Source organism: Hesperophylax consimilis, chromosome 5 (genome assembly GCF_061612785.1).
Source record: "Hesperophylax consimilis isolate HC1 chromosome 5, BYU_Hcon_1.0, whole genome shotgun sequence".
Classification (NCBI taxonomy): Eukaryota; Metazoa; Arthropoda; class Insecta; order Trichoptera; family Limnephilidae; genus Hesperophylax; species Hesperophylax consimilis.
The window spans coordinates 7,899,259-7,912,099 of record NC_142840.1 but is presented as its reverse complement, the minus strand read 5'-3'; the positions used below and the strand labels follow the sequence as shown (position 1 = coordinate 7,912,099).

The 12,841-nt window shown below is 34.5% G+C and overlaps 1 protein-coding gene across 1 annotated transcript in view; it reads right to left on the bottom strand.

Moving 5' to 3' along the window:
* The window catches only part of LOC149423478 (transient receptor potential cation channel protein painless-like), a 65,914-nt gene extending 55,871 nt beyond the window's left edge, over positions 1–10,043 (bottom strand). The window contains exon 1 of the mRNA XM_089631978.1: positions 9,760–10,043. The gene's annotated coding sequence lies outside the window, so the exon portion shown is untranslated. The remainder of the gene's footprint in view (positions 1–9,759) is intronic.
* Positions 10,044–12,841: the final 2,798 nt, after the last annotated feature.

The window sequence follows — 12,841 nt, the reverse complement described above, 5'->3', positions numbered from 1 at the left end:
GTGATAATTCTAATAAAGATAACCACTAATCTGATTTTTAAAGTTAATTGAATTTTGGTGTGATGGGGTAAGTGTGCTGGGGTAAGCGTTCGCAGTTGGATGAGTGCGAACACTTACCCCGATAGATACAATTGATTTTTTAGCATAATATTTCAACTCTCGTTATATTTTTACAGTGAAATATGCCGCGTGTGTACGTGAGAAAGCATCCAGAGAGGTCAGTTTGCACTCAAGAGCAGATTGAAACTGCAAAAAGGCTTGTGAAAGAGGGGAAGAGTCAGCGGGCTGCTGCAGATATTGTTGGGATCAGTGAAGCCACTCTGCGTAAACGCCTAAAACTAAAATTAATAGCAACTTCAATGGGGAGATATCGTCCGACATTTACACCACTTAAAGAGGTAGATTTTTAGATAAATAGGTACTCAATTATCGTGCAGATGTCATTTTTTTCTGAAACTATTAACCTGAAAATTATTCATTTATTTTCAGGCCGAAATCGTTGATCATTGTAAAAAAACTGACGAAATGTTCTACGGCCTGAATATGCAGACAATGAGAATTTTTTTTTTTTTTGTTTGTTTTTGGGGTGTTATGCCGTGTTGCGCTAACTCCTTCTTTAGCCGACGTTTCGGACAGCGTTGCAGTGTCCATCATCAGGGCAGATCCGGTAGATCCGAAGATGTGTAAAGGATCTACCGGATCTGCCCTGATGATGGACACTGCAACGCTGTCCGAAACGTCGGCTAAAGAAGGAGTTAGCGCAACACGGCATAACACCCCAAAAAACAAACAACAAAAATGCTTTTGGCCGTGAGAATCTAAAAACTTACATAAATGAGAAAATTTGTTTACGAGTATGCTGAAATCAACAAGATCGAGAACAGATTTGACAACATTACAAAAACGGCTGGCAAGGATTGGGTGTATGGATTTCTAAAACGTAACCCTGTTTTAGCTTTAAGACAGACTACTCCCACAAGTATTGCGAGAGCTATTGGGTTTAACGTTGTTCATGTTCGGCGGTTTTACGCAAACTGAAAAATTCTTGCAAGTCTGAAATAATTACCTCAAGTCCTTATAAAAAGAAACTTCAGCAGAAGCAAAGAGATGCAGATGCAAAAATTGTCCGAAAACCAATATTTAAAACCATGGAAATCGGACGACCACCTCTTTTCGAGAAAGTCACACCACAAAGAATCACCACAAAGCGTAAGGCGGGAGATTCCAGCGTGCATAACTGTTTAAAGAGAGCACAAAAACAGGCTTCTAAGGACTATTTAGGCCCACAATGCAAGGAGAAATATCGAGATCCACCAACAGAAGATTGGATAGAATGTATTGTGTGTAAAGCATGGTGGCATGAGAACTGCACAGACTACGATAAGGGGCAATTTAAGTGTGATAATTGCAATGGGGGGTAACTCTTCGCGGTGCGAACACTTACCCTACGGTATGCGTATACTTACCCCGCACACGGGGTAAGTGTACGCAATCGACATGCATGTAAACTTTTTTATATAACTGTTTGATTTATGAACCATATGAGGTTTTTATGGTTGTTGGAGATGCCTTAATAATCGATCATATTAATAAACAAAAAAATTGAGTAAAATACCTAAAGCTTTTTAATACAAAAATCCCAATGTAAAAATTGCGCACGGTTACCCCACGTGACTCTACAGTCGTAGGTTTACGTCGATACGTTGGTATCTACGACAACATTTTTTCTCTAAAGGATTACCCCATCACCTGGCCGGCCCTCAGCCAAACGGCGCCTGGCGTTAGTAAAAAGGTCAATGGCGCCGTGTTATGCTACGTATACATCCGTGAGCCGAAACGCGAACCGAGCCACGAATTACGCGAAAGGAAAGAAACAATTGCGTGCAACGCCACTTGCGGTTGCTTCGTTCCTTTCCTATAAATTGAGGTTCAGTTCGGCAGTTGGGTTCGCGTATTAATACGTAGCATTAGGTTTAGTTATTACATTAGTTATTATCAGCGCTTTGGTTCCTTGGCTCCTAGGCGCCCGAACGGACTGCTCCAATTTCACCCGCACAGGACCGATATGTATAAAGTTTCAATAATTGTTCAATATAATCAATATTATTCTTATTATTCGTATTATTTAAATACAATTTTTTTTATTGTAGTTTGAATAGACATAAGTAGGTAGGTACCTACTGCAAATAAAATAAAATTATTTTTCGTAGTAAAAGTTACAAAAAATTTAATATGGTTTCAAGTTATAAGTTTAAGTTATATAAGTATAGTAAATTATGTAATTTTAAGCCTACCTATTACCTATCTATTGTAAAATGTATATACAAATCATACGCCAACTAATAACTTAAATAAATTTTTATAATATTAATTCTCCAAAATTGTGTATATTTAATTATGTTCATAGTTAATTTGAAGATTGAATTATGTTTATAGCTTATTTAAAGATTGAATTGTATTGATCTGTATGTTGAATTACATTTGTAGTTTTTTAATAAAACTTTGAATACTGTTCACACACCTTTTAAACATTATTTTCATTTTGTATATACTTACTCCTCCCATAAACACGAGCTCCTGTAGCTCACCTTATGGAGTAATAGAATAATTAGAAAAATATTTATTTTGAATACTGTTATCATTTTAAATATTGTATCAGAGTTTGTAATGTACTGTTATAATTTTAAATATTTTTTTTTTTTTTTTAATGGGAGTAAACAGATTATTATTATAATTTTACTGGTCTTCCATTAAAAGCCTTAGCTTGTGGATGGGAATGATAAGATCTCGTGAAAGCATTAAAAGGATCTTAAACACTAAATACTGTATTTTAGGTGTATATGTGTATTATTGTAATACATATAAATACAGTTGTAAATATTTTTTAGAAAAATGATAATAATTGGGCACATAAAATAAAATATCGTGTAAGGCATCGTAAGTTTTGGCTTAATATGTTTTTTCACGTTGTATTCTACAGTACTGGTACACCTTTCTAAAATCACGCAGATATGATTACAATTTAGAGCGGTGCCTTGGTTTCATATTTCCAACTTATATCTCGATTGAAAAAAAACTATTATTTTTAATTGGTCCAAATAGCTACGCACGATTTCTTTAAATTTGTTGTTATGATCTTTTGATCTAGTGATCTCTCCTGGAAGGCCAACATTTGTAATGCATTAAGGTCTACCTTAAACTATCACAATCCATTGTTTTATTATTGATGTTGGTGTTGTAATTCCGTGGATTCAAAACATAATAATATTAATATTAATCAAATGTGCCTGACGTTCTAAGCTTTCAAAGCTGAATAATAAATCTGCCAAATTCAGAATAGTAAATAGCTAACCTAAATCAAATTTATATTGAAATTGTATGTAGTATTATTACACCAGCGCCAGATATATAACAGTATCAGATGAAACGTTTAACCACAGCGAAAATAATTTTATGGTTGACATCCCATGGTTGATATTGCCGTCTGTATCTTCTATCAACACGAATGATAGTCGAGACGCCATTGAAACACAAACATATCAAATTATGTAATACATATGTTTGTAAAGTCATTATTGTAAATCACAATTTGTAATCATATTACAGATCGACCATTTTTATTATTCAAATAAATCTATGGCCTGACCAAGCTAGCTAAAAAATGTAGATAATTGTTATTTTATATAATGATGAATCAAAAGTGTGTAAAAAATTTTAAATTGGCATTTTAACGATGTCAACTCAATTAGATATATTAATTACATCTTATCGGAATGAAAATTTAAAATACACGTTTCAATGGTGACCGCGTGCATAGGACTAAAATGTGGTTTTTTTAATTGAGAAAAAAGTATTTAGCGCCTACAAATTAGCTTTCATTTTTGTCCAGGCGCCTTTTATATGTATATTGAGGACTTAATGTCTAACAACGTTATCAACAAAAAATATTCAAATAATGTACGATAACGTATCTAAATAAAAAAACATGCCAAACAACGTTAATTGCAAAAAGACATACATTAATTAAAATTGGCTTGTTTTTTGTAGTACAAGCCAAAAATGTGTATATTCTTGGTATACCCTATATTCTAGGTAATAGACATTAAAATCGCTTGAAAAATGGAGTCTAGAAACGTTTCAAGCACAAAACTGGTTTTTATTTATTTTGTGAATAATTTAAGAAAGTAAAAAAGTTAATCAAGTGAAACATAATCAAGTTAATAAAAAAGTTAATCAAGTCACAGATAATCTTAGCTATAATACTGTATTTATTAAAAGTTGTTTCCTTTATGCGTTAATTTTTTTAGTCGTTAACATTTTTTATTCTTTATTGAGTAATTTATTTTTTTATTTGTATTCAACTCAAGCGAAGCGATAAGAAAACCTTCAATTTATCTTAAGCATATTTTTTGGTATTCATAATGTGCACCAATTCGTTAAAAATATTAATAAAAATAGTGATTTGGCACTAAGCTTCGCCTTAAGACTTAGTGTGTATTTTGTAGATAACGTTTTTTGACTTAATAAGATTAATTTTAAGGTAAGGCCTATGTCTGTTTTTGTGGAAAAATTTGTTTGACTTTAGACCCTCAATATATCGTACATCATATCATACAACTAGATTAAGTTGTTGCCGACCACTGTATCAATAAGTTGAAGTAAACACCTGGAAGTTTGATGACCCGCTTTTTCCCCCTGGCTACCGACTGAATTAGCCATTGATGCTGACAACCTAGAGGCCGGCCAATTCTTCCTGGCTACCGACTGAATTAGCCATTGATGCTGAAGCCTAGAGGCTGGCCGATTCCTGCTGGCTACCAATTGAACTGGCCACTGCTCCAGCAGTCGCCTATGCCATTTGCTGTATCGTATGGCGCGATGATGCACAATGTGCTCCAATCTGAAATTATCGCTGAAAGAATTCCGATTGTCTCAGTTTTCTATCTGTGTTTTAAAACCCAGTTGTATTGAAATACATATAACTATTTCTTGTGAATTGGGTTGGCTGTGAAAAATAGGAAGTACCTATAAGCTACACCCCTTTGTACGTTCTGTATACCAGTACAATACTTGTAATTAAAATGTGAATTTTGATTTGAATCGTCTTTCTTTTATGATGGTTTGGATAGAACACCTCACGGTGTTTTATTTAAATCATTCCCAGGTTGAGGTGTGACGGTGCTTATTATTTACAGTCTTTTGTTGTGCAGGCAAACACGTCCCGTACACTCAATATATTGCATTTATTTCTGAAATGGCCGCAAAATATTGTAGATCTGGACCTCGTATTACAATGTAATTATTTAAAGGTAGGAATTGTCTGTCTCAATCACGAGCAAGGTGTGTCGAAGGACTTGGGAGCCAGCACAACTCAGGTGTAATTCTAGGCCCGCTGCCTACGAGTATACGTAATAGTGATGGTACATTGGGTAGTTAAGTGCATACTCGTATCTCGCTGATTGAACACGAACACTAAAGGTATGTATGTACCTGCGGCAATTGTACAATTTGTATCAGTTTCATCCGAATGTGGATCATGTCTGCACGAAGATAGCATTATCTATTATGCGAATTAAACAGTTGTGTTTTTGTAGAAAAGCTGAATTTGAACAGTTTTACGTCACCATTTTTGCTTTTTGAAAGTATGTACCTACATATGAAGGGTATTGAATCGGCGAAAAGGTAGTAAAATTGGCAAGCGGGTATCGGTACCGCCGCCCGGGAATCATTTCTTGGATAGCCAACACCTTTGCCATAGGTCACCTTAAATGGTTTGCTACGTTTGGTGACTTAGCAGGGGTGCCAAGATAGATCTTGGCGGGGGATGCGTTTGCCTTCCTACTGCGTGGTAGGTCCGTATCGGGAGAGACTGGTTGAGAGTGACCCTTTGAACTCTACAGCTGGACTTTCTCGACCTATTCTATTTCTCGACTATTGTACAGTAGGGTCTATCGATTTTTAACTTTTTTTTTGTTTTCAAATTCCAAGTTGAGAAAAAGTTGCTACTAGGTACCACAACTTACCACAAAAAGTTTTGGATTTTTAAAAAAATGTTTAGGTCTCCCGCACAAGGCCTTAAGTTTTAATTTTTTTCAAAAAATATCCAATTTTTTTTTAATTTAAAAAAATAAAATTGTAACTTTTGTGTTTATTCCAAGTTAAAAAACAGTAATATTAGGGCATAAAAATAAGTAAGAAACGATTTTTTTATAAAAAATGGATTTTAAGTCTCCCGCACAAGCCCTAAAGTTTGTTAATTTTGATGAAATTTTGTAATTTTGTGTAAATATATGAACCATGTTTTTTTTAAGTTTAAACCACCGGAATTAATTTTAATTTTCTTACAGAAGGCATAAAATGTTCAGAACACAAAAGTTACGATTTTTTTTTATTTTTTTTAATATTTTTTGAAAAAAATTAAAACTTTAAGCCTTGTGCGGGAGACCTAAACATTTTTTTAAAAATCCAAAACTCTTTGTGGTAAGTTGTGGTACCTAGTAGCAACTTTTTCTTAACTTGGAATTTGAAAACAAAAAAAAGTTAAAAATCGATACACCCTATTGTACAGTCATAAATATTATAGTATTGTACCTACGATCTACGGGTGACTTTTACTATAGTTGACATCTTTTTTTTATAAATTGAAGGTCATTCATAATGCCGTGGACCGAATTATCACTGTGGATTAACTGCAATTATTATGCAATAAAATATAATCAACATATTTGGGAAACATTATTGTAATTTTAAAAAGTGTGGGCTGTTAAATTAAGTCACACTGGAAGCGGCAGAAGAGTGCCGCTGCAAAGCGGACAAACGAGTAAAAAATATATCTTTTGTGTGTCGTTTATTTTCAGTTGGCCAACAAATGACAATAATTAAGCCATTTCCACAATGTGCCCTGCTAGCTTATGGCTTTGTGGAGTTGTGGAGATTAAGTACCCAGTTACAGCAGCAAGCAGACAGTGGCACAAGTGGTCCAGCGCCCAGCGACTGTGACGTCACTTCCCGGCCGCGGGCCATTGGAAACTTTACTCTAGCACTTGTGGCTTCCATAAAAACCTGGCAACACGGTGTTATTGAACAAAAACAGTACTATGCAGTTATGTACCCAACACAGAAAAGATAAACCTAGATAGACTTGTGCTGTTGGCGTGTCCGTGTGCCTGAAGGTAAATGAATTTTGCACGAAATCCGCTGAAATTTATGAAATATTTTCACATATTAAAATTATTTCTTGAGCAGATTAGCCTTTCTGGGGCCCAGAGTCGAAAGGTCAAACTTAAAATCGCTGAAGATCATACTTCTAGGGATTATGTTTTCAGTGGTACCCAGACTATATAGGGTACATAACTACACAGTGCATGAGTACCTATGTACAACATTTATAGGTGTACCGCTGATGGTATAGCATCCCCAATTGTGATATATTGTGAGGCTGAAGGTAGTAGGGAGGGGACAGAGATGGGGAAGAAGAAGATGGGTGAGGCTATATATATATTCAGATCTGATCATCAAACACGGCTAAAGCCATTTCAAGCAACGTTTCAATTATGAATGGTGGTCTTACACCAGGCCGATGCTGAGCGTATATTTCACTCTGGAACGTGCCGCAAGTATACTATAATTATTTCAAATTATGTAATACATTTTGAAATATCACAAATTCCTCCAGTAAAATTTACTTGCGCACGCCAGGATTGATCCCGCGACCTTCGGCTTGCTGGTCGAGAGTCTTACCACGGAGGCTGTCGTAATTCGTCGTTTCTTCTCCCTTTTTTTCGTAAAGACAAATCTGACAGAAAGAGAGGTTGTAATCAAGCAGGACCACTTCGCAATCATGCTTACCATTCACCAATTTTATTCGGTGCTCCAGAATAATATGTCGAATATAGAATTCTTTAACCGTTGAATTATCCGCGCTTGGTTTATTTATCAAATGTTAAAAAAAGCTTACTGCAATATTTAAAGGCATACTCACTTTTCACAAAGATAAAAATATTTTGTATCTGAAATGTAAAAAAATATATAGGTATCTACAGCGGTTAACGATGATTAATTTTTCCTGCATCCATTTATTATATTTCAATAAGAGAAAAGTTTATCAATATATTATTTTTACTGTGCATCGTACGATAAGATTTATCAACTCCAAATTTTACTATCGATAAAAGCCATCGATCAAAATCTTAACTTAATCCATGGCTTCTGTTGATTTAATAAAAAACAGCCATCGATCAAAATCTTAACTTAATCCATGGCTTCAGTTGATTTAATAAAAACCTCTAAAGTCAATATTAAAAATAATTTATCTTTACAAATTCAAGATTCAACACAAATCACACATGGAGAAAAATGAGTATTGCTGATTTATTAAAATCCTGTTACAAACGGGATACTATGCCGTTTCCAAATAAAATTTTAGTACGTACATAATATATCGGATCATGTGTTGATGCGCCTGCGTTTGTCCTGATAATAAACAATGACGAAATGCGAAAATATTAGAATATTTATGAACACGTGTTTCAACATCGCCATAACACACTCGCGTTTTACTGATATTTTATTAGGAAACCTGTCAATTCATCGTTTAATCGTTCATCGGAATAAGAATAATTTGAGATTCTTTATAAATTATCAATATCAGTTAGTTTTCTCCGTGCACAAACGACGATTTAAAATTATTTGTTGTTACGAAAACGGAAAATTTTCTAAAATAATAATAGGTAAAAACTCTTGTCTTTTCCGGTGTGGAGCAGTCATTCTTGCGGCCATTATCTGTACCACTGTAACCGCAGCTACAGTGTTTTTAGCAAAATGGGTGTTGTCATAAAAATATGATCAACTGATTACTCCAATTAAAATTATTGTCAACACTCATCCTAGTCGGGACTGCCCAAAGTGCCCAACTAATCTAAACATTCCCGTGGGACGTGTGATGTCTACTTTATTCCTTTGAAGGAGCGAAGGATTCATACCACTTGTTTAGCGATGACGTATCTTAGTATACATTAGTATTACTGACAAAATAAATAATATCCTGAATACGTTCGTAATCCAATAGACTTATAAAATAATACCTTTTTGTGATTGTAAGTATAAAACTCCAACGTGACAGTGTTTGAAAATTTCAAGTCTGCATGAAAATCGAAAAATAATTTGTTTCACTCTGTACTTTTGCGTGCTTGCTTCACTTCTATGGTTTGGTCGACCATTACATTATAGTTATTTCTATATAAATAGGACAGAACGTAAACGAAAAACTTAGGCCAAAGTCTGAAATTTGAAAAACATGACATATGTAAATATTATTTTTGAATTTTTTAAATAAATTTAAAATAAATCAAATTTAATAATGTTATTATAATTATTAAGTTCTGCAAGTATTTCTGTTATTTTTACAGTTTTTAATGTTACATTAAACAACAACATAACATTATTAAATTTGATTTATTTTAAATTTATTTAAAAAATTAAATGGAGTTCTACGAATTAAACACCAAAACAATAAATAAATTATTTTTGAAGTTTTAATAATAAATTTCACTTTGTGTTTGTTTGGTTTGGTCGACCATTACACAGATATAGCATATCTATAAAAGCTATAAAAGACAAAAGACATAGCAATAAAAGCTATAAAAGACAAAATACATAGCTATAAAAGACAAGAAATAACACTATCCATCACAAAGTTACCCATTTTACACATAAGTATAACACTAAATTTAACTAACTATAAAATAATGTGAATCCTACCTGAATACAATGAAATTGTGCGCATATAATCCTTACGCCACCACGTTCAAGAACTATTCACTGATTCAAACACCATGGAAATTAAAAACGTACTTTGTGATTTATTTTGTTTCACTGGTATTGTTTTTTTCCCCGTTTAGGATTCGAACTCGCGCCAGCTTTTGGGTCCTCACTCGACTAGCGATAAACGCCTTTGACTCTGCACTCTGGTAACTCCGGGTGGTTGTGTGGGAATGGTATTCGTATTGCAAGCGGACTTCGAAGTGCTCAAGCGACTCCTCCCGTACTTGTGTGAGTGAAGAGGACTAAGCAACGGAGTTGAGTGTGTTGGTGTTGTGTTGGTGTAGGTATATTATGTTGGTAAGAGCGATTTCGCTGATCTATGGATATACGTAATAATGGACTGGTGTTTGCTTCGAGTTACGCCAACAGATTCCGCCAGTTGTTTTGATTTATTACATAAATTGAATGAACGTACTTATCATTATTAAAATGAGCATAATAATCATTATTAAAATATGTATTATTATTGACACCATTGATAACACTAATATATCTTAAGTTTGCTGGCAGTTATAGCGGCAATATACCCCGTGTACCCTCGTATATACATGACACTTTAGGGGATGAAAATCTGAAAAAAAAGAAAAACACACGAAAACTTTCGGTTGCGTCCTGTTAACAGAGTTCGTATGAAAGGCTTACAATAAATACGTAGCTATTATATAGTGAAAATAAATAAATTTATAAATCTACTTTCCTGAATAAATAACCGAATAAAGTTATAATTATTATTATATTAACATTTGGGTCATTCCTACATATCTACTAGACGAGCGAATAATTACGTATTAGTTATAAGTAACGTAAGTACTTCACTGCCTAATCTTGGTAACAAGATGGCTAAAAATATACATTAGCTGAAATTGAATACATTAAAGTATGCAGGAAATTATAATTAATATCAATGATTTGAAATACTTAGGTGTCATATTAAATTTAATAGCATGCTGATTGTACACAAAAAAAATGAGAATACGATCTCTTTTTTGGAAAAAATTGTTCAAAAAATTTCCACTGAAACTATTATCACCAAAACAACACCATTATTGCTTAACATCTTAACAACTCTTCAACGATTCTTTTCTTGTGTAACGACAGAGAATAAAATAAGTTGCAAAATCCCCAAAAGAGAGTGCACTTGGAGAAATTCTTGGGCGATAAACATTTTCAAAAGGAACCAAAAATATAAGTGAGCTAACTTTTTAACCCAATGAAATTTACACATAACACAATAAACAACCGGTTGCCATAGTAAAAAAATCAAAAATTATATACAGCAAGGACATTCACAGACATAGCACAAGGACGTGCAACGAAATCAAACTACCTTAAAAGGACAAAACCCATACGCAAAACAGTTTATGGGAAGGAAGGACATATCATATATGCGCTGCCGGAAGCCATAAAAAATACGCCGGTACGATACGATACGACTGACCCACCCCAGCCAGGAGCATTCCTGTCCCGGTGCGACCTATACACAAGGGGACACGGACTTGGAACATGTGCTCTGAGGATTAGAAGGTGGTTGGAGTTCAATCGACCAGTATACACTGCAAATCTAAAGAATTTAGGATGGGTAAGAAGAAAGGATTTGATTAAGGCGTTGTTTTTTTCTTTATGTTTTTCTCCTTCTTGCTCAATACACTAAAAAATTATAAATTTAATTTTATAGATTATAAGTACCACATTAATAAGGAAGATAAATTATAATAGTATGTAACATAATGTAAAATACGTATAATAGTTGTGATTAGTAATATGTTAACTTAATGTACAAATAATTATAATAAATGAAATAGATTTATAGTGATTTGTTTTTGGGGTATTATGCCGTGTTGCGCTATCTCCTTCTTTAGTCAACGTTTCAGAAAGCATTACAGTGTCCATCATCAGGGCAGATGTGTAATCTAAGGTTGTGGTTCGTGTGTGATTGTATATGAAGATGCGATACCTTGTTGCCAGCTCCAACCCTCTAAGAGCAGACATTAACATATAATTTTAAAATGGTTTTCTGTGATTAGTTTTGGTGTAGCCGTCAATTACAGAATACCAAGAACTACTGAGCTTAGCTCCATCGTCTCTGTTAATATTGACGGGATTCTTATGAATATCAATTGCCTCCGTAATTAGTCGTGCTTTATATGTTTTGGATCTCCCCAGGACTTCAGGAACAAATCCAAAGTAATGTCCGTTTTCAATTAAATGCTCGGCAATTGCCGATTTGTCAGGGTGGCCGAGCTCACATGCTTTGAAGTGTTCAGATATCCTTTTGGAGATTTTCCGTTCTGACTGACCTACATAAACCTTGTCACATCCGGAACAGCTGAGTTTGTAAACTTCATCTGTTTCCAGAGGAAACTTAGTTTTTGCAGGCATTAGTAAGTCTTGTATTTTTGTTGTGGTTCCGAAGACAGTCTTGATGCTTTCTTTCCTTAGTATCCTGGCAATTCTGTCTGTCACACTGGGAACATAAGGTCAGAAAACGCATTATAAGCGTAGTAAGGTTTGTGAAAGTATAGTCATTCAAAGAATATGTGTGTATGAATGTAAAAGCTATATTATCAGACACTAAAGAATGTCCATTGGACCCAGATCTGTGAAACCACGAGCCTCACGTAAGTAAAGGTCTTTTGACTAACTGGTGCCCTTGAGGTGGTTTTTCTCCAAACCGGCATTTATTTATCACATATTAGGTTGTCATTTTAAAGCCAGCCCTCCTACAGCCTTGTCTCGCGAGAAAGGTATGCGTGGTCGGGCGGGTTTACAGGTAATTATTTGCCCACGTCGATTATTTTGGCCTGATGCCTGGTTTTGCTGCGAACCTTACTGCACAATGGCATGTGCAACATGTTTGAAGGATTCGCGTGGGATGAGGCCAAATAAAGTCGAAATTGTGTAAACGATGAATCTACGATACCAAAATGATGTAATTACATAAGTGTCAAATCCAAGTCCTTTTTATTCCAAGGTCTCAGACAGGCTGATGAATTTGATGAAACTCTTCTAGAAAGAAATT